This window comes from Triturus cristatus, chromosome 4_2, assembly GCF_964204655.1.
Source record: "Triturus cristatus chromosome 4_2, aTriCri1.1, whole genome shotgun sequence".
NCBI classification, from domain to species: domain Eukaryota; kingdom Metazoa; phylum Chordata; class Amphibia; order Caudata; family Salamandridae; genus Triturus; species Triturus cristatus.
Genome location: NC_140586.1, coordinates 981673858 through 981697577, shown reverse-complemented (window position 1 = coordinate 981697577; position 23720 = coordinate 981673858). Strand labels below are relative to the sequence as shown.

The following is a 23720-nucleotide window of genomic DNA, read 5'->3' as shown; positions in this document are numbered from 1 at the left end:
CAAAAGAGATGCGTTCGTAATGCTCCTTCCCGAGTCGCATCAGGAGGCGATGGGTATGGCTTACGACGGGTCCGGATGTCAGTTCTGAGCCATCCACAGCTCTCACGTTGTCAGGGTACTTTTTTCGTTCACTTGCCACTCCAAGGTGTTGTGCGTATGTTTGGTCCATGTAGTTTCCCGTTGCCCCAGAATCTAGCAAGGCTTCTAATTGCACTGGTTTCGACCCTGTAATCCACAGGGAAATACCCACATTCAGATGTGCTACTGCAGGTTGCAGAGTGTTTGCGATGATGGATGAGATCGGTAAAGGTAAATGACCCGAACCAGAGATCTCTGGCTGACTCGGGTTTGCTAGTTTTCCGCTGGTTCCGGGCTCTCCATGGATGTGATGGTTTTTGGTGAGCTGCTCCGTTCGGGGAGTTGAGCTCGTGCTCGGCATTCCCGTATAAAATGCCCTCCTTTGCCGCAATATAAACAGAGTTTCATTTTTCTCCTTTTTTCTCTCTCCTCGGTAGTTACTAGTTAGGGGACCTCGGATCCCCCCAATTTGCATCGGTTCGGGTCCTTCAGTTCCTTTGGATCGTTCCTCCACGGTGTTTCTTGGGTGTGGAAAGAGAGGACGCATCTCTCCGCGACTCCGATCCCCTTTTCTCTCCTGAAGACGGTGGTCCAATTGGACTGTGAGATCTATCAGTTCTTCGCACGTGGGGGGCAATTGAACTACCTGAGCCAAAACGTCTTTCAGATCTCCTCTTAGCCCCTGGGTTGTTGGTTCCTCACCCGGAAGCGGCCCAGCCTCTGGGAATTGTAGTCTTTCCACCCCTGTAGTGACGGAACGGGAGGGCGCGACCTTTGCGTCTTTGGTTTCGGCTCCGCGAGTGAAGGAGCATGACAGTGGCTGAGTCAGTGGCTGTATGGGGTACTGTTGCATGTGTGGGAAGTTGTATGGGTGAGTGAGTGTCTGTATGGCTGTGTCAATGACTGAGTGCATGTGTCAGAATGGGTGAATAACTGAGTATGTGAAAGGCAGTATATGTGAGTGATAGGGTATATGATTGACTACATGCATGAGTGAGTGAGTGAATGTGAGAGTGGCTATATAGATGATTGCATGCTTTTGACAGTGACTGTATAGCTGAGTGAGTATGTGTTACTATTTGTATGAGTAAGTGGGTGGGTGTGTAACTGTTTGGGTGAGTAAGTGGCTATATTATTGACTGTATGGTTTAGTTTCTAGGTGTGTGTCTAGTATTTCTATTGGTGACTCACTCAGTGTGTGAGCAACTGTATGGCTGTATGGGTGGATATGTCTATGGCTGTATTAGTGAGTGATTGGGTCTATGAGTGGCAGTATGGGTGAGTGAGTGGATGTGTATATAGATAAATGAATCATTGAGTGGGTATGTAAGAATTAGTATGTCTCTGTGAATGGGTTTGTGAATGGTTGTGTGGGAGTGGAAGTGGGTGAATAAAAGATTGTATATGATTGTGAGTGGGTGCCTCGGAGTTGCTGTAGATGATGTCATCAGTGATATCATTTGAGATGTCACGCATGATGTCATCGGTGATGTCATGAGTGATGTAATATGTGAGGTCATAAGCAATGCATTGCGGGATGTGCAAGTTATGGTTAGCTCAGCTAACTTTAACTGCTGGTTTTGTACAAGTAAAATGTCAGACTAACTATAACGTCCATGTAACCTTTGTTTTTTTCCATGAATTTTGAAGTTTTTTTTAGCTAGCAGTCACATTTGCAGAGTCTGGAGAAAGGGCTCTTGTCCTCCAAGCAGTTCTCAGGAATTCTGTTGCATAGGACTTACAGGACATACCAGGAGGGCTTCTTGGCACCCAAGGTCCCTCTGGAGTAAAGTGGACTTCATTCCCCAACCAGTAGTGAGCCAGGAGGCACGTTTGCATGGTGGTGGAAAAAGGGGATGTGGCCCACAAAGACCTCTTAGCAATCCCACTGTGTGGAACTTACTGGAGGTAACAGGAGGGGTAATTGGCCCCCAAAGATTGCTGAGTCTGATAGCAGGCCATGCCCCCTTTGTCCACCACTCTGCAAACGTGCTTCCTGGTGCTCTTTTGGTTGGGGAAGAAGTCCCCTTCACTGCTAGGGATCCTTAGGGGCCAACCAGCCTACCTGTTACGTCCAGTAAGCCCCACACAGTGAGATTGCTAAAAGTTGGTTGCAGTCCACAACCCCTTTCTCCACCACTCTGCAAATGCACCTCCTCGTGTGCTCTTGGTTGGGGGATGAAGTCTCCTTGCCTTTGGAGGGTGTCTGGGGGCCAATTAACCATCCTGCTACCTCCAGTAACACCACAGAGCTTGATTGCTGAGAGGTGGTCCGAGGCCATGCCCTCTTTCTCCAATACTCTGCAAACGCGCCTCCTGGTGCACTGCTGCTTGGGGGATGACGTCCACTTTAGTCCTGAGGTCCTCAGGACACAAGAGGACCTCATTGCCCCACCAGCAGTGCACCAAGTGGGAAGTGATGAACAGTGGTGTAAAAAGGGGCGCAACCTTAACCACCCCTCAGCAATCCCACTGTGTGGGGCCTACTGGAGATAACAGGTGGGCTAGTTAGCCCCTAAGGACCCTCAGTATTGATGGTGAATTAATGCCCCAACCAAGTGCGCGCAAGGAGGTGTGTTTGCAGAGTAGTGGTAAAAGGAGGCAGGTCTCCCTGCGAGTTGCTGTCTTCATTTTTTTATTGTTTTAGGTGGGGGGCTGTGAGACCCCCCTTCCCTTTCTTCTTTTTGGGACCCGGAGACCCCATTCCCCATGGCCTGACCCATTTTTTTCATTAAATTAAAAATGGAGGGGATTCCTGCGGCCTGGCTAATTTTGTTTTAATATTTATTTTTAATGGAGGGGGAACCATTTTCATCCCTGGGGACCTAATCACCCAGGGCTTGCCCTTCAATTTATATATAAATATAAAATTTTGGCCCAGGGGACCCCTTCCCCTGTAACCAGGCCTTATCCATTTTTTTAAATAAGTAAAAAATGGGTATGGGGGCCGCACAGGCTGATATTGCCCCAAGGACCCCATTCCCAGGGGCATCGCCACGACATTGGGGACCACGAGGGAGCTTCAAGGTCCCTATGGTCCCTGCCAGCTCCCTGCCTCCTGCCGGAACCGGCATTACATTTTGGCAGAGGGAGCTGCCAACATGCAGTTCCCCTTGCCCAAACGCGATTCTGCTTTGCTTCATGGAAGTGAGAGCATTTTGAATGCTCTCACTTCCATGAAGTGAAGCAGAGTTTGCTATGGCATGGTGGGAGCAGTGCTCCTGCCATGCCATAGCAAATTGCAATATCCCGGGGGTGAGCACCCCGGAACACTGATGGAGCTGGCCCTGGGGGGTTTGTTTCCCAATGCCATTTACAGCTCCAGGAGGGGGGCCACGTGGCCCCCTCCTGTTTTCCACAGAGCCCGGGGAAGTGTCAGTTCCCAGGGCTCTGAGGAAGGGCTTGAGCCCAATCATGCACTCTAATTAAATATAGCACCGGGGAGGTGACAGTACCCTTGGCTGCACAGGGGGCCAAGTGCACCCCACAATTCTGAAAATTAGCCCGCGCGGGCCCCAGCATCATTATTTTTTATTGATCCAGGACCTGCCCCAACCGGACGGATTTGTGGATCCAACGTGAATCCTGTTGAATTTTATTTAAATAAAATGCTTTTTGTTGCCCTGGGTTTCCTCGTGGGACCCCCTGAGCAGGCCTAGGTGGTCAGGGTGTTTCTACCTTGATCCCTTTACTTGTTTTCTCACCTTTTTTTTGCCTTTTTTCTTTTGACTCAGTCACAAGATGGCTGCCAATGCTTCCTGGTTTGACAGCCAATCAGATTGCAGGCACGAGATCAGGAGGGATCGAGGATCCTCCACGTCCCAAGTTGGATATCTGAGAAATATTGAAATTTCCAAGGAACTACTGAATGGATTTACACTATTTAACAAAAAGAGTGTGTCTGAACCAAGAGCTACCTTTTTGCCAAATTTTAGCGTAATTCCGTTCAGCAGTTCAGGCTGTAGCCATGTCTAAAGATTGCTATGGAAATTAACATGGAGAAAGTGTGTTTTGGGACCTCCCTTTTTCTTGGCCATCATTCGACAAATCACCCCAAAACTTTCAAGACAGGAGCTGTGGAAATATGAATTTTTATGGTCAATTGTGTCCCCTATCTTAGACCCCAACGGCTCCATGTACATGCTATAAGTACATGTATGTTCCCTCCAGTTCCAGCTATGAAGACGCAAATACATGTGCGTCCAACGTCAACATGCCCTCTTTCAGATCCGCCATGAATGGGTCGAATATGCCATTCTTAAGTATGAAAGGCCACCGACTTTATGTGGTTCACTTTTCTAGTTTTGTAGTTCAGGCGAGTAGGCCCTGAATTCTGCCATCAAGCCTTTTTCTGCTTCTGCCTCTGAAATGCTCCAGCTTGGACCTGCATCCGTGTCCATGAACTTTGTCTTACTCCCTGCGCGGCTAACGGTGCCTGACACGGCCTGTTGCCTGCCAAAAACTGTATTCAGCCTTCAAGTTATCTGCTCCGCTCCTCATCCAATGCATTCCTGTCTAGTAGTTTAGGTAAACATCCTTCCAGCTACCGAGCAAAGGGCTCGGCCTCGCTGTCTTTTTGCAAGTAATTCATAGCCCCTGTTACTATGGAAGATTCCTGCCCCCTCGCATCGCATGTAGACACATAGACGCTTGTACACGCACTAACAGTCAGTATAGAATAGGATCTGTCCGAGAAGACCTTTCCTTCCAGATAATATAGTTCCTTAAACACAAGATATCAGATATGATTTAGGACTAGGTTGTCCTGACACCTCAGACTTCTGTCTCCACATGTAGGGCCAAATGTCAAGTTCCCTTCACCCTCTAGTTGTACGTCAATCACACGTCATGCGGCTGCGCGCGCATCTCTGCCAAATATTTCTGCTGACACTGCAGGATTCTCTTATGGATCCACCCACTTGTGACATCATTTTAGATGACGTTTCGAGTATACGCCTGTATTTACGCCTATTTTCATTACGTATGTGTATTCTTATCTGTATTATCAGCTGTTACGCCTCCTGCATCTGTCTTAATGCAATGCTTTTTATATATATATTGTTACTTGCCAATAATGTATTGCCTATCCCTTCCTGAACCTTCGTGGTGATGGAATAAGATTGCCTGGTTCGAACTATAATTCCTTTGTAAGGAATAAAGTCCTTTTTAGAACCTCTAATACCACGGATTCTGCCTCTTATTTTGACTGAGTTATTCTTACTAGACTTTACCGCATAAAAAATAGTACAGGTAATTTAAATATTTACCACATAAATTGGCGCCCGAACAGGGACACTTTCTCATCTCACGCGCCGGAGGTGCGTTGCAGGCCCGGTCTCCTGCCACAGCCGGACGGACAACAACGCGTACCCGCAGGATTTCCTGTATCTCCCTCTGACCAAGCGGGGGTGACTGAGGCTGCGATCAACACCCAGACGAGGCGGTGAGAAGTGCGAAGTATCCCGACCAGAGCCTAGCTGAGAGAGCAAGATCCGAGGTATACAGAGGCCCACCAGGTTCCGAAGTTCCGAGTCGCGTCGAGTCCAGTCCGGTCCAGTTCAGTTCAGTTCCGAGGCCTTCCGTTCCGTGCTACCCGGTGAGTACCGTTGCTGGGGAGGCAGTTAGACGTGCACATTAATTTGTGCCGGTCCTGACGGGTTTGGGTACACAGATCCGGTCTGCACTGTTTTAGCAGTGTATCTGTACTGTTTAGCAGTATATCCAGTATGTTCATGTATATAATTCAATATCATCTAGTATTAGTATTATGTCAGTAACTAGTTTTCTTCTAATTATCATTGTTCGTTAAAAGTTAAATGTTAAATGTTAAATGTTTTACGGTGTTCAAAAATTGTGGTATGAATGAGTGTTTATTATTGTGTTTATTGTATTCATTGTGTTCAAGTCCGGTTCAAGTAAGAATCAAGTAGCAAGGTTTAAAGATGCCGTTCTTTTCAAAATTAAGACAGATTAAAACTAGAAAAGGAGTACTCGAAGAAGCTGTTCCCATTCCACCTAGGGACACTCCAGGGTATTTTATGTATCATAAACATGGCCTAGATGCCGTATTATATCTTGACTTATGGGTGGACTACACCAAGGATCTAGCAGAAAGTCAGAGGTGGCCCGCAGCTGGGACATGGGATGCAGATTGCATCATGAGAGTAGAAGAAGAATTATGGAAAAAGAAAGCCAGACAGTCACAGAAAGATGCTATTGAGTTATGGCGTAAAGAATCGCATAGGCGCACAGAGAAAGCGCTCAGACTGGAAGAGAAAAGTAGAGAGAACTCAAATAGAGCCCGAGAAAACGTATTAGTTGAGGAAGGTATCCGAGTAAAAACAGAACAAGTAGACAGACAACGAAACACTTTTATGAATGGTATGTATCCTCTTTTGGCCGAAGGTTTACCTAAGGCCACCCCGGAAATACCGAAAGATTTGCCAACCCCATTACTCCCGATTAAAGTACATCCCAAGACCGCAAAAGATATTTTCCTTTCCTCCTATTTAAACGATGCAGCTCCCGAAAATGTTAATGATCCTCCACACACGCCACCTGTCGATGGTGCCCAACGCCGAGATCATCCGCCCCCACATCCGCAACAACAAACTCCTCCGCACAATCCCACAGGTCCATCTGTTTCCACCGCTTTTCCTGCATCCACAGTCTCTACCTTACACCCCACAAATCCTTTTGTGCTTAGTACCTCAGAAGGTGCGACAGCAATTTTTGCCACGCCACCATCACGAAGTAAATCGTCTCTTAGAGATTTAGCAAACCAATGTACACCCCAAATAGCAACGTCCGACATGTTTAAGGAACATCTTGTAGATTGTAGATATGATCCAGTGCCCGGTAAAAATGATAGAATGCTGCTATCATCACTACGTATACGACGAGCTTCACTATATTTAACGACGCTACCAGGAATGATTAAACATTTAGACAATATATATCGCTTTGTCCAAACAGGGCAAGGCCCTGAAAGTATTGACGAAGCCATGGAATACCAGAAAGCGGATATACAGAGACAACTGTTACGTTTCTTCATAAACTGCTTGATCAGAGACAGAGATAGGTCCGAGGTAGACCAGGATGAAATGCAAGTACTTACCCGAAGGGGTCAGAATATATCCGAGGGAAAACATGATAAACAGACATGTATAGCAGCTATGTGCCGAAAGATCCGCAAAGAAGTAGAGCGAACACATAAAGCCAGAATGGAGGCAGACAAAACTGAATCAGAGGGAGAGGAGGAGGAAGAATCAGAAATGCCCACAGGACAATTAGAAACGATAGCCTATGTAGGTAGGGGAAGACCTTGTAACAATACCAGATACTTTAATGACCCGACACGTCCAATACGTCCAGAATATAACAGACATTTTCAAGCCCCTATGTTAAATACTAAGTCCCCTGAACACTTATTCCAGGCTGCTGATAAATTACTCCGAGACCGAAGGGGGTATCATATGCTCGATTCTATGGATGAACAAGAATTAGCCAGGTCAGCAGTACAATGGGCTGACAGTTCTGAAAAATACAGTGAGGATGCGTTGGCACACACGTTTTTGAATCTTACCCCAGACGAACAGCGTTTAGCTGGTATATACATGATACAACACCTCCTTATATTATATAGAAGCCAACACTCCGATCCTGGTCCCCTACCTGATATACTGATAGAATTACTCACGAATAAATGGAGAGGTTCAGGTACTGATTTAATTAAAGAAATTCTAGAATATCGACACCAGTACATTGTCTTTGTATGCCCAGAACATGTTTCAGTTCCCCCCAAGTTGGAAAGAAAAACGTATCACATAGACAGACAGAATCCCTTACGCGAAGTGCACCCAATAAGAGGTGAAGACAATAATTTTAAACGCGTGTTTGTGTACGCGCCCATAACTAAAATTGAATTATTAGAAATGAAGAAAGTAGTGCCTAGCCATGACAAAGACCCAGCAGGTTTCCACCGTGAGATAAAAGACATGTTACTCATGGGAGAGTATACCTACCCTGACATTATGAAAATATTAAAAGTCCTATTACCCGCCGGTATTTACGAGAAACTCAAAGAAAAAGAATGGGAGGTGGGAGACCAAAAGATAGATTGGACAGCATTAGAAAACGAAGAAAAGGCCCGAGCTGCAGGTTCAGGGCTTGGGGAAAAGACTACAGCATTACCAGGATTATTAGTGCAGGTACTACCACGTTTATTAACCACGAAAAAGGAAGACTGGGGTGCAATCTCAGCCTGTAAACGAAAACAAGATGAAGACACTAGTGATTTCTATTCCCGATTTGAAAAATGTATTGGTATTAATAGTGGCATAAAAGCAAGTAGTGAGTCGTATCCACATCTGTTTGTGACAAAATTAGTTGAAAATTCCCTGCCCCAAGTTAAGAGTAGAGTATTAAAATTCGAGAGTACTTGGCAAGGTAACACACCGTCACAGATGTTACAAATGTTACAATATCATCACAATAGAATTAGAGAAGAACAAGAACATGAACAAAAACGTATGAAAGACACGAAAATGAAAATGCTTGAAGCTCAGTCAGTTCCAGCTGACGGTCATAAAAAGGGTATGACACAGTCCAATGACTCAGTAGGTCCTGTTAGAGGGACATGCAACTATTGTAAACAGCCAGGTCATTATATACACGATTGCGCAGGTTTGAAACATAATATCTCTACGGGTATAACAAAAGAGAGACCACGTCCGCCTAGACAGGATCAGATCCAACAACAATTACCTCAGAATATACAGCCTTTGCCAGCTGCACAACAGACCGAACCACAACAACAGCCACAGCCTATTGCTGCAATACAAAACACGACACAACAAATGTACCAGTATGCACAAAATGACTATCCAGAGTATCAACGCTACACAATAGCCTAGAGAGGGAAGTGGGCCTACCCCTTATCGAGGTTCCCGTAGATCAAGAGGGTCCTTACGTACAGAGTCAAGTATTAGGGAAAGACAGAAAGTTTCTACTCGATACAGGGGCAAGCAGAACCACTATCAGTCACAGCGAAGTCCCAGGGGCACCCCTCTCAGGCTCACAAAATATTTCCCTTGGTTTTTCAGGAAAGCCTACTATTAACGAAGTATCGCAACCACTTGCATTTACAGTCGGTCCATTAACACGGACTACAGATCTATTGCTTACGAAATCATGTCCAGAAAACTTGTTAGGTATAAAAACATTGAAGGCTCTAGGAGCTGTAATATGTTGTTCTCCGGAAGGAGTGCGACTCTTTTTGCGTGACTTTAAGGGTCACTACGTGTCTAGAGACATGGATCACCGGTTACAGAATCTACCTGCACATTTATGGGCACAAGGCCCCACTGATGTAGGTTGTATGCACATTACACCATATCGAGTCACACTCAAAACAGGAGTGATACTACCACGAATGCGACAATACAAATTACCGCCAGATGCTGTTGTGGCTTTACTGCAAATCATTGACGAGCACATCGCACAAGGAGTGGTTGTAGAAACCGACTCCAATATATGTAATTCCCCGATAATTCCGATTCTTAAACGAACTGATCCAAAAGCACCACCAGTATATCGATTAGATATTGATCTGCGAGAATTAAATAAATGCATTGTACCACAATACCCCGTGGTCCCAGATATCTCTTCATTATTAACGGCCATAGATTCAGAAGCAACGTTCTTTACTGTAATTGATCTTAAGAACGCTTTCTTTAGCGTCCCAATCGATCCGGAAAGCCAATATTTGTTCGGATTCAGTTTAAATGGACGAAGTTTTAAATTCACACGCGCACCTCAAGGATTCACAGAAAGCCCCAGCATCTATAGCCAAGCACTGAAAAGAGAACTTGACAGTATTCACATGCCAGCTAACACTGCCCTGCTTCAATACGTCGATGATCTGCTGATAACCGCACGAAGCGAACCTGAATGTGAAAAAGCATCACTGACGGTTTTACATTTCTTAGCCGACAAGGGGCACAAAGTGTCCCCTTCGAAGCTACAATTCTGTGTCCAGCAAGTTGTGTACCTGGGGCACTTGCTGTCCAAATGGGGGAGACAGCTCACACCTGATCGCATCCAGTTAATTGTAAACATGCCACCACCCAAGACACAAAAGGAGGTACGGGCCTTCATAGGCCTCACTTCGTACTGTAGGCAGTGGATCGCCCAATATGCATTTTTAGCTAAACCACTCATTCAGTTGACAACACAGGAGGCAGCGACACCGACTGTCCTCCCTTGGACTCAGGAACATACACAAGCTTTTGAAAACTTAAAGAAAGCTTTATGCCAAGCACCTGTTTTAGCAACGCCATGTTACAGCAAACGTTTTACACTTTTTGTTACAGAACGTGAAGGTACTGCTTTGTCAGTACTCACGCAGGAACAAGCTGGATCACACAAGCCATGTGCTTATTTTTCTAGTACATTAGATCCCGTAGCTCAGGCTCTTCCTGCGTGCCTGAAATCAGTCGCAGCAACAGCTTTAGCAATCAGACAAAGCGATGCCATAGTGTTAGGACATCAATTGACAGTACAAGTACCACACGCAGTAGAGGTTCTTCTGAACCGGACCCAAACACAACACTTGACTATAGCAAGACTGACGGGTTATGAATTAACATTATTCCAGCCACACATAGAAATCAGACGTTGTAGTACATTAAATCCTGCCACACTTTTGCCATTAAATGGAACAGACCCATTGGCACATGATTGTATTGAAGTTATTACTATTACGACGAAACCCAGACAAGACTTGACAGATATTCCATTATCAGATCCAGACCTGACATTATATGTAGATGGTTCATGCATGAGAACAAATACAGGAGAGTTAGTGGCCGCTTATGCAGTCACAACAGATACTGAAATTATTGAAACGAATTGTATCGATACCTTGTCAGCTCAAGCAGCAGAGCTCATCGCTCTGACACAAGCCTGTATTCAAGCCAAAAATAAGAAAGTCAACATATACACAGATTCACGTTATGCATTCGGAGTCGTCCATGACTTCGGCGTACTTTGGCGAGAGAGAGGTTATTTAACTTCTCACGGTGCCCACATCCAGCACGGTCCCCTTATTCAAGCTCTGTTAGATGCAATACATCTGCCTACTGCAATATCGATTATGAAGTGTAAAGCCCATACAAAAGTGACTGACATTATTTCTCAGGGTAACGACCTAGCTGACAGAACAGCTAAACAGACTGCTCAGAATCAGACTCATCCAACTGACACGACAAAGACAATAGTTCCGACACCAACACACTGCATGACAGTTAAGGATCCCGCCCTTGATGTAATTGACATACAGACACATGCTACACCAGAAGAAAAAAAGAGATGGACTGAATTAGGAGGGATCCAAACGGATCAAGGATGGATGACGAAGGGAAAATCTATATGGTTTCTCCTCGACTCAATGGTTCAGGTCATCATTAACACAATACATAGTCCAGCGCACCTAGGAGAGAAAGCTATGCTAGACAGTATTCAACACATTTGGTTCAATAAACACTTGCGAGCAGCAGCTAAACAGAAAGTACGTACCTGTATGATTTGTTGTCAGTTCAATCCAGGAAAAGGCGTACCTGTAGACCAGGGTGGATTTCAACCCCCCGATCACCCTTTTGAAGTCCTCCAGATGGATTATATCCAGATGGAACGTTGTCGAGGATTCAAATATGTCCTCGTAGTTGTATGCGCTCTTTCCCGGTGGACAGAGGCGTATCCCGTCTCAGATTACACTGCCCCGACTACTGCCAAACAGTTAGTTCGAGAATTCTTCCCACGGTATGGTTTGCCCCGTATCGTGTACTCAGATAATGGCCAGCCGTTCTCATCCGAGCTAATGAAACATGTTTCACTTCTGTTAGGCTACCAATGGAAATCCGACTGTGTCCGACATCCCGAGGCAGCAGGTCTCGTGGAGCGACATAATCAAACTCTGAAAATTAGACTGTCCAAAGTATGTAGAGAAAAAGGTGTCGACTGGATAGTAGCCTTACCAGTTGCGCTCTTTTACATGAGAATGGTAGCACATTCTCGAACAGGGCTATCCCCGTATGAGGTGATCTTCGGTAGACCACCAAATATGTGGGGGACGCCTATACCTCGTAAAATCACTGATGTTGACTGTAATATGCTGACAGATTACCTGGCTTCCTTGATGTCTGCACTACAATCTTGTCGTTCACAGGTAGCTGCAGCTTTTCCCGACAACACTGAGGTGAAGCCCCACGACGTGGTTCCGGGGGCCCTTGTGTTTGTGAGGAATTTTGACAGGAGGAGCCAGCTGGAGCCTCGGTGGCAGTCGCCGAAGCTCGTCTTATTGACCACAAGGACAGCCGTGAAGATTGAGGGACGTAAAGGGTGGTTGCACTCGAGCCACATCAAAAAATGTTATGGACTACCGTCCGACGTGAACCCTCAGCCCTGCATTCCCTCACAGACTGATTCAAAACTACCCCTGGTTGAAAAAACCGAGAGTGAAAACTATAAACTGAAACTAAGGTCTAGCAAGTCAGACAATTTGATTGTTTAAGTCCTCTCCAAGGTGAATCGGTTGAATTTGTCTCTGACATGTATCCTCTAGACCGAAATAGAGAGAGAAATAGACAGAAACATGCGTACTGTAAATCATTTCGTAGTCACTGCATAGTGACATTGTTAATTATGTTTTTTCTAAGTCTTCTGATTATTATTTCCAGTATATTATTACACATGTATTACCCTATTTCCAAGCGTGCTTTCAATGCTACTGCCGAACATTCTTTTAGTGAATTACCCCCGCATGAGTTGTCCTATAGATTTGCGCTGCGCAACAACACATTCATTAGTTTGTTACATCATTCTCATCAGATCAGCAATGCTACAAATTGTTGGATATGTGGCCGACTTCCTCCCTATCAGAAATACAAGGGAGTTCTGCCCCTCTTTCCGTATCCATTCACACACAATGGCTCCTGTGGAGCATGGTTTAGTTTGATTAATTCCCTAGATTCAAATACAGTAGTTTATCAAGACAATTGGGTATGGGGAAACCTGAACCTAGTTTTACTTAAAGTCTGCTACCCTAACAAGGAGGGACTTCCCAAAAGAACAGGAACTGATCTAGAAAATGAAGTATATGGATTAGGTAACTTTACACTTAATCTCATGATCCTGAATGTTGAATCCGAAGCCACATCAGTCTTGCCCACTATGTCAGTATTTCCAGTTAGAGGCGAATTATGTGTAAGAAAGAATGGTTCAATACACATGGGCCATAGTAAATGTACCACTGTAATAGAATTCAGTGATAAGGGCAAGTCTACATTTAGAGCTTCTCGTCACTCCTACTTCATCTGTGGTCACACCGCATACATACGCCTACCCCTAGATTGGGATGGTACCTGTTACATTGCATTCCTTCTGCCACCTGTTTTCCTAGCCCCGCCTGATTATCATAGGAACACCCATTTAGTACACAATAGACAGCAGAGAGATCTCCCGATTGTCGACTACACTGAAACAGCATGGGAAAAATACACAGATTTCAATAAAGGTTTCTTTCCCTACATAGGTACAGTCACTAATAGTAAGCTGATACGTAGATTAACTAGAACCCTTGAAGCAGTAGTGAATGAAACTACTTCCGCTTTGGGCAACTTAACAGAGGAGCAGTCTGCGATGCGGATTGTTGTTCTCCAAAATCGTCTTGTCCTTGACGTCATTCTGGCCGATAGGGGCGGAGCTTGTAGAGTCATCGGATCAAGTTGCTGTGTTTTCATACCAGAAAACGCGCCGTCAGTATATAAAGCCATAACTCGACTTCATAAGATCGTAAGCCAGATACACCAGAATCCAGGCACCTGGACTTGGTCCGGTTGGTTCTGGAGCGTGTTGTCAGCCTGGGGATGGAGGATCCTATCCTTCCTAGGTATTGGCTTTCTCATACTATTCAGTTGCTGCTTGTGTCTACAATGTGGGCCAGCGATTTGTGGTCTGTGTGCCACATCGTGTATCCCGCCTTCAAATTTTCATTCAAGATCTCGGAAGAAGAAAGAAGAACAAATGATGCTATATGAACAGATTGATGGATTGATGAAGATGGATATTTCATGAGGGTCCGTAGGGGACAAGGAGGGAATGTGGAAATATGAATTTTTATGGTCAATTGTGTCCCCTATCTTAGACCCCAACGGCTCCATGTACATGCTATAAGTACATGTATGTTCCCTCCAGTTCCAGCTATGAAGACGCAAATACATGTGCGTCCAACGTCAACATGCCCTCTTTCAGATCCGCCATGAATGGGTCGAATATGCCATTCTTAAGTATGAAAGGCCACCGACTTTATGTGGTTCACTTTTCTAGTTTTGTAGTTCAGGCGAGTAGGCCCTGAATTCTGCCATCAAGCCTTTTTCTGCTTCTGCCTCTGAAATGCTCCAGCTTGGACCTGCATCCGTGTCCATGAACTTTGTCTTACTCCCTGCGCGGCTAACGGTGCCTGACACGGCCTGTTGCCTGCCAAAAACTGTATTCAGCCTTCAAGTTATCTGCTCCGCTCCTCATCCAATGCATTCCTGTCTAGTAGTTTAGGTAAACATCCTTCCAGCTACCGAGCAAAGGGCTCGGCCTCGCTGTCTTTTTGCAAGTAATTCATAGCCCCTGTTACTATGGAAGATTCCTGCCCCCTCGCATCGCATGTAGACACATAGACGCTTGTACACGCACTAACAGTCAGTATAGAATAGGATCTGTCCGAGAAGACCTTTCCTTCCAGATAATATAGTTCCTTAAACACAAGATATCAGATATGATTTAGGACTAGGTTGTCCTGACACCTCAGACTTCTGTCTCCACATGTAGGGCCAAATGTCAAGTTCCCTTCACCCTCTAGTTGTACGTCAATCACACGTCATGCGGCTGCGCGCGCATCTCTGCCAAATATTTCTGCTGACACTGCAGGATTCTCTTATGGATCCACCCACTTGTGACATCATTTTAGATGACGTTTCAAGTATACGCCTGTATTTACGCCTATTTTCATTACGTATGTGTATTCTTATCTGTATTATCAGCTGTTACGCCTCCTGCATCTGTCTTAATGCAATGCTTTTTATATATATATTGTTACTTGCCAATAATGTATTGCCTATCCCTTCCTGAACCTTCGTGGTGATGGAATAAGATTGCCTGGTTCGAACTATAATTCCTTTGTAAGGAATAAAGTCCTTTTTAGAACCTCTAATACCACGGATTCTGCCTCTTATTTTGACTGAGTTATTCTTACTAGACTTTACCGCATAAAAAATAGTACAGGTAATTTAAATATTTACCACAGAGCTGACCTGAGTGGGCCATTAGTTTTGAAATTTTGAAAAAAAAAAAATATATAATAAGGCAATGCTATTTCGCAAATCCATGGCGATGCTGGAAGGGATTCGAAGCCGGGTGACCCCCGCTTCGATCGTGCCGGAGGACAGGCTTTGCTGCAGGTACTGCAAAGAACAGAGTACTGAGCACGACATAATCAGCATTTGACAGTTTTTGAAGGTTATACCCACTAATAGTGATGCCAGTATGATGAATAACTTTCGATATGAAGGCAGATGGATTTCACAAGATTCCCTGCAGTAAATATTCAATGAAATGCATCATGGGATTTGAAGTGCGAAACAAACTGTCACGTGACTTTTAATTGAAAAAAGCGCGCACGAATGCACTTTGCACATACAGACTCCAACCTGTGATCAAGGCGAAAGGTCGCCGAAACGCGTAAGGATATGGAACTTTGCTGCGCTGCTGTACCGGCAAATAAAAGCTTAACTCCGGTATTGGGCCTCACCTTTCTTTGTGATGAAAAGTCGATTAAGATGGGTCTCTCCGGGACCATTGCTGTGAGGCCGCCCTGAAGGGTCTGGGGCTCCTGTGCCTGGAGGTTTTGCTTTTGGATATTAATCTGGAGCTCGACTCACTCATCGCCAGGAACCTAACCAAGGCAATGCTATTTCGCAAATCCATGGCGATGCTGGAAGGGATTCGAAGCCGGGTGACCCCCGCTTCGATCGTGCCGGAGGACAGGCTTTGCTGCAGGTACTGCAAAGAACAGAGTACTGAGCACGACATAATCAGCATTTGACAGTTTTTGAAGGTTATACCCACTAATAGTGATGCCAGTATGATGAATAACTTTCGATATGAAGGCAGATGGATTTCACAAGATTCCCTGCAGTAAATATTCAATGAAATGCATCATGGGATTTGAAGTGCGAAACAAACTGTCACGTGACTTTTAATTGAAAAAAGCACGCACGAATGCACTTTGCACATACAGACTCCAACCTGTGATCAAGGCGAAAGGTCGCCGAAACGCGTAAGGATATGGAACTTTGCTGCGCTGCTGTACCGGCAAATAAAAGCTTAACTCCGGTATTGGGCCTCACCTTTCTTTGTGATGAAAAGTCGATTAAGATGGGTCTCTCCGGGACCATTGCTGTGAGGCCGCCCTGAAGGGTCTGGGGCTCCTGTGCCTGGAGGTTTTGCTTTTGGATATATATATATATATATATATATATATATATATATATATATATATATATATATATATATATATATATATATATATATATATATTCACTGAAAAAACCATAGGTTTCAGGGGTGTTATAGTTAGCTGGACTTTTCACTTGTACAAAACCATTGAAATTCCCCCGTTATAGTTAGTTCAGCTAACTATAACTCGCGCGCCCGCAATGCACTGCTGATGACGTCACATATTACATCACTCATGACATGGTCAGTGACATCACTCATGACATCACTGATGACATCTCAAATGACATCACTGATGAAATCATCCAGTGAATGTGTGTTTTTCTGAAAATTAAATATGTTTTATATATGTATATCTCAAGGTCGATTGAAGAATAAATGGGTATATAAGTGTCTAAATGGATGATTTGTTTTTGAAAAATTGATTGTGTAACTGACTGATTAAGTGTATCATAGTGAGTACATGGCTTAGTGAGTAATGTTTAAATATGTAAATATCTGTATCAGTCTCTCACTTTGTGAATGAGTGGCTGCATGGGTTGGTGAGTAGCTACATGGGTGTCTATATAGGTTATTAGTTGGTTTTTTGAGTATCAGTCTGAGTGTCTGCATGGTTCGGTGGGGGGTATTATGTAGTGCATAGGTGCATGAATGAGTGACTCACTGTTTGTATGTGTTGAAGACAGCATGTGTGCAGGACTGTATGGGTGGATGAGTGTGTGTATGGGTGTGTTAGTGAGTGAATGACTGTCTCAATAGAGTCTTTATGAGTAACTACATATGTTTTAAACTAGTATATGTGACTATTGGTGTATATAAGTGAGTATATGTGAGAGATTGAAAGAGTTCCTGTATGAATAAGTATGTGTTTCTATAAGTGATTGTTTAAAAGACTAAGTATGTGTAAGTTTCGGTAGAAGTAAGTGTGGTGGTGTGTGTATAACTGTATATGCAAGTATATGTATGTTTGATTCTTTATTAGCATGAGTGACTATGTGTGTGAGTAACTCTCTGGATGAGGGGCATTGTGTAACAGGATGTATAGGTGTATGAGTACATATGATGAGTGAGTACATGTATGAGTGACTGTATAGGACTGTTGGTGAATGAGTGGATGTGTATGTGGATCTTAGAATTACTGAAGAGGTTGTTGTAACTGGTATTTGTTATGTCCATTGTTTTGAAAATTTTAGTCTCTATTTTTGAATGTGTGTATCAAAGGTTATATTAGGGTGAGAGGAGGTCTGCCACTCTATCACAAGGATGATGTCATCAGTGATGTCATCAGTGATGTCATTTGAGATGTCATCAGTGATGTCATGAGTGATGTCACTGACCATGTCATGAGTGATGTAATATGTGACGTCATCAGCAGTGAATTGCGGGCGCGCGAGTTATAGTTAGTTGAACTAACTATAACAGGGGAATTTCAATGGTTTTGTACAAGTGAAAAGTCCAGCTAACTATAACAACCCTGAAACCTATGGTTTTTTCAGTGAATTTCTGAGGTTTTTTAAATGCTAATTCCTAACTATAACGTGCCTGAAACCTATGGTTTTTTCTGTGATTTTCAAAGGTTTTTTAAATGCTAATTTCTAACTATGCCTACAGAGATAGGACATGTGAAGAAAGAAGAAAAAATGCACAGAAAGAAAAAAAATAAGTGCAGAACGAAGCAACAGAAGTCCTCAAAGACGAAGAAAAGTGCAGGAAGAAGGATAACGTGCAGAAAGAACAAAAAGAAGAGCAGAAAGAAGCCTTGTTGCAAAATCATCCTGTACCCTCAACTTTTTCAGACGGATACTGGTGGTAACTGAGTCTGACTAACCAGTCCTAGAGCCAGTGCTATGTTAAAAGACACTTAGAATAAAGTGAAAACACCTACATACACTAGGGAACATTATGCGTTGGGGTCCCCCTGTGAATAGCATGACCTCCTCTGTAAGCCCCTAGTATATAATAGGGCAGGGGGATTAAAACTACCTCTTAAAACAGGCCACAGGGCGTTTTTGCACACGTTAACTCAGGCCCCGTCCCCTCCCTTCACCACTGTGTAAACACGCCCTGTGTCCGTTTTTAGTTGGGAGATTAAGTTCATTTGAATCCTGAGGGTCCCTAGGGTCCAACTAGCCCACTAGGTACCTCCAGTAAGTGCCACAGAGCTGCGTTGCAGAGAGGTGTAAAAAGTGGCACGGCCTGGACCACCTCTCTGCAATGCAGCTCAGTTGCGCTTACTGGAAGCACTTGGTGGGCTAGTTAGCCCCCAGGGGCCCTCAGTATTGAAGGGAAATTATATCCCCAATTTAAAACGTGCCATAGGGTGTGTTTGGACACGTCACCTCAGGCCCCGTCCCCTCCCTTCACCACTGTGTAAACGCGCCCTGTGGCTGTTCTAAGTTGAGAGATGAAGTCCCCTTAAATCCTAAGGGTCCCTAGGGTCAAACTAGACCACTAGGTACCTCCAGTAAGCACCACAGAGCTGCGTTGCAGAGAGGTGTAAAAAGGGGCTTGGCCTCAGAACACTTGTCTGCAGCGCAGCTCCCTGACGCATACTGAAGATGCCTGTTGGGCTAGTTGGCCCTCAGGGACCCTCAGTATTGAAGAGGAATTAATTCCCCAACTTACAACTCACCAGGGGGCGCATTTGCAGAGTGCTGCAAGGAAGGGGCGTGGCAAAATGCCAGTCTTTTATTTATTTTAATTTTTTAAGAAGGGGGGCTGTGTGGTTCCCCTTATTATTCTAATTTATTGGCCCTGATGACCCCATCCCCCAGGGCCTGTCTCCTAATTATATTTTTTTGACCCCAATCCCCAGGGCCGGCCACTGTTTTTTATTATTTTAAAAAAATATATATTTATAGACACACCTAGGACATGCTGGACAAACCGTACGTACCTATCACCATGACGATTTCCGTGATATTCATTAAAAGGCGACTATGCATACAATGAATCCACGTGGAATGTATTTACACCACTAGTGAAGCTCTGACATGTGTGATGCCCTACCGTGCCTAATCCCGGTAGACACCCTTGTCGTTTATTTATACAAACATGGGTAGCTATTGACGGGCACATTTAATACACATGCACACCAAGCCATTCAAAGGGGATTCGACAAAAATTCGACCAAAACTATGCTAGAAACGCCCCTCAAGGTTAATAAAACACACATCCACTGCCGGATGTATAATACTTTTTATTTTACTCTCTGGAAAGGGGACGAACATCACTTGAGAGTCACAGCGCGCTCCTGGCAGAGCCCAATGCTGTGTTACACCCACCATTGCCTGCTGAGTGCCACACACCTCTGTGTTGTATTCCACTAGCTAGTGCATATGCTATGACACTCTCTAGCCCATGTGCACTGTAACACCACCCCCGTGAATATGTCATGCACATTTGTCTTCGCACGGGTTATATTGCCCCATCTAACGTGCCTTCCTCGATGCCTATGTTATAACGCACAGTGCTATGCCATACATATTACAATCTGGGATCCATATCTTTGTCACAGTGCATATGCAACGTTACACTCCCCAGCACATATTTTATATTACAACTTTAGAGACTAGTTAGGTTACACAACACTGCCCTGTGCATATTACACTCCAAGGCGCATATCGCATAGCACGCGCTAGTGCCTGTGCTATTTCGCGCTCTCCAATGAATCTGTCATTGCGCACAATGTATTGCATATTATATTTCACGCCCGGTTCATCTTATATCACACTTTTTGGTGCATAGTTTATACCATACACTATATCTAGTTTTCATTTTCAATCGTGCTCTCAGGACTATGTTCTATATAACACTGTGTTCACCTACCCTTTTCACGGGCATTACATTTTGCGATTGGGGGTGGAGGGTCAGGGGGTGTTTCTGCCAAGTGAGCCCAGAGTCACAGTCACAAACGTCCTCTTCTTCCTGAATAAAAGTGAGATTATTCTGCATACTTGTTCATATTTTAAGTAGTTCGCACAGACACACGTTTTAAAAACAATAAAGTTCCTAATACCCGCCTTCTCTGAACAGTTAGCTTGCTGCCCCATCCCCCTCCTTCCTATCCTCTGTTGTGTGAATCCATGGACTAGCCTCCTCCTTCCTGCCATGCATGGTCTGATGTGCTGCCACTGCCCTCAATTTAGTATGATGTACCAGTCCACTCCTCCTGCCCTCCATTGCCCAATTCTATGCCCCATAATTGACCTCCTGCTTAAACTCTGTGCTTAGCTTGTTGCCCCTATTCTCCTTCCCCCTGCCCTCAGATGTCTTTGTGCATGCCCCTGCTCCATCCTTTTTGCCCACCATGTTCCATGGACCTGCCACTCCTATCTACTCTGAGTGTTCTGTTGAGCTAACACTCCCCTCCCACCTGCCTAGCATTGTCAGATGACTGTAACCTGTCCCTGCCACCTCCACCCTGCCTGTCCACATGCCATGCCCCTATCCTCTTCCTCCTGTCCTACATGGTCCATTGTACTACCACACCCTTCTGCCCTCCCTGGTCTGTTGTGCTGCAACTGCTCCTCCTGCCTGCCCCGTGCGGTCTGTTGTGAGGCCCCTTCCCCTGAACTTTCTTGTCTGTGCACAGGTCCTGACCCTCCCTTCTATCCTCCATCGTCCTTTTTGCATGCCCCTGCACCCTCCTTCTTGCCCATCATAGCCATTGTGCTGCCACTAACCCTCCCACTTGCCATGCATGGTCTTCTGTGCTGCCATGGCCCCTCCCACCTTCCCTGTGTGGTCAGTTCGCTGCCCCTGACCCCCTCCCACCTTCCCTCCATGGTCTGTGTGTATGCCATCACAGTCTCACTGTTGCTCTTCATGGTGTGTCTTGCTTCTAGTGCCCATCCTGCCTGACCTCCATGGCTATCTCGCTGCTCCTGCCCTGCCCCCTTGCCCCCAGCCCTCTGTTTACATGTGCAGACCCCTACTCCCTCCCTCCTGGCTTGTCTGTTCCATTGTAATGCCCCTGATCCGTCCCTCCTGCCCTTTATGGTCTGTTATGCTGCAGCTTTCGCTCCTGTCTGTCCATTATGTTCAGCTAGGTACCATTGCCTCTTTCACCTCTGTTCTCTGTTGTCCATGTGCATGGTCCTGTCCCCTCCCTATTGCTTTCTATGGATTGTTGTGCTGCACTCCCGTCCCGCATGTGCTGTGTGGTGTATTGTGCTGCTGCAAACCCTGATGCCTGCCTTGTAGGGTCAGTTTGGTGAACCTCTCCATGTCCCTCCTGTCCTCTGTTATCCGAGTTCATGTCCCTACCCCAATTCCTCCTGCCTACCATGATCCAATGTACCATACTTGCGAACATTTTGATCTTGGTAAGAGGGAGATTTTGAAAAAAACTGGGGTATTGATTTTCCCCTTTGAGTTACATTGAAAAAGAGGAGATTGTAGACAGGAGACAGATCAAATAAAGCCCATTTGAGCTTAAAAACATTGGACGTTTCCTGGCTGAATCTGGTCTGTTGGCATGTATGGTTGTACTACCATTGCCTCTTCCTTCTGCCCACAATGGTCTATTACATTGCCACAGCCTCTCTTGCAAGTCCTGTATTGTTGGTTTTTTGCCCCTGCCCCCCTTTCCACTGCCCTCCATAGTCTGTTGTGCTGTCACGGCCCTTCCTGCCTGCTCAGTGTGGTTAAATTGGTGCCTTTGCACCCTCCTACCTGCCTTCAATTTTCAGAGTCCGTGCCCCTGGCCTCTGCCTCTCAACAGTATCCTAATGAACAACTAGATTGTTAACATTCTATATTTATTACAAAAGTGTGGAACGCCTGACGTCATCTTGATGTAATCAAAACTGTAATACCTAGAGCATTTCCTTTAGAAATTACATATATGAGAGGGTCTTATTGGCATCAAAATTATGGTTAGTGCTCTAAAAGACTAAAATTAGGACATATTTTCTGAGTTTTCAAATAGCGACAAAGCACTTTTAAATTATTTGTTATTTTTATGTTTTTTTATCCAGTTGACAACTTGATTAAATGTTGCACTTAGGGGAGAGGATGTGGTGTTACTTCCAGAACTGCAGACTTTGCAACTGGGGAACCAGGTTGGAGTTTCTGCTTCAGCTCGACATTCTGTGATTCTGGTCAATTCACTTAGTCTCCCCATGTCCACAACCAAAATGAATTTGTTCTTGTGTGATGTAACCAATGCTCATGTAAAGCACTCCAATACCTGACAAGTCTGCACTATATAACACTGCAAAAACACAAAATAATAAGTGTTGTGCACACTTCTGTAATTGGGCTATATTTGGGCTACATCTGGGTGATTTTGGGCTACATTTGGGCTCTTTTGTCTCCGGTGGCCATCTTGGGAGATTTATTTGTTATGAAGTTTCCTAAGTTCCTCATGTACTGCAGTCTCCTCAGTAGGAAATGCTTTCAGTTTTTTACTTTCATTCCATCATGAAGGCATTCAGATGTGTCACACATTTGCCATAAATTCTGAATGTTAGCACTCTAGTTGCTCATTAGATCACTGTAGTAAAACTACTGTTCACCATGGAAGTCTGCTCCTGGTATTGAAAGTGCATGTTTCAGTCTGCATGTCAGAATTTTTTAATGAAATTGAAGAGGATTTGAGAAGTCACTCAAAATGTGCCCTACATTTTCTTTCTGCAGCACTAATCATACTTTTTATGGAAAAATTAACCCCCTCATTTTGTTCCTTTTTTAATTAAATGTTTTAAGAGTTACCACTTTAATCCAAGCAAGATTGCTTCAGGTGTGCCATACGTTTATCATAAGTAGGACTGTTAGCGCTCTAGTTGTTCTTTGGAACACTCTGGGAAGCTGCAGTAGAACACACAGGAATCAACTGACAGTCTCTGCCCTTGTTGGATGTACATGTTTTACTGAGAATGTCAGACTTCATTCTCACATGACTGAGAAAGATAATGTGAATTTACAGAAAATAAGCTCTCAGTTTAGCTTATAGATCACCTTCCAAACCTCTGTAAGAAAAGCATGAGAAAATATTTTTCTCTCAATCATGATATCTCAGCAGAAGGCTTTTTCACATGGTGAATTCACCTTAGAACATACCACAATTCCTA

General features: G+C 44.6%; 1 protein-coding gene across 2 annotated transcripts in view; it reads right to left on the bottom strand.

The window, feature by feature from the left end:
• LOC146839206 (CD5 antigen-like) overlaps positions 1-23720 on the bottom strand; it is a 768433-nt gene that overhangs the window by 162424 nt on the left and 582289 nt on the right. The window lies entirely within an intron of this gene.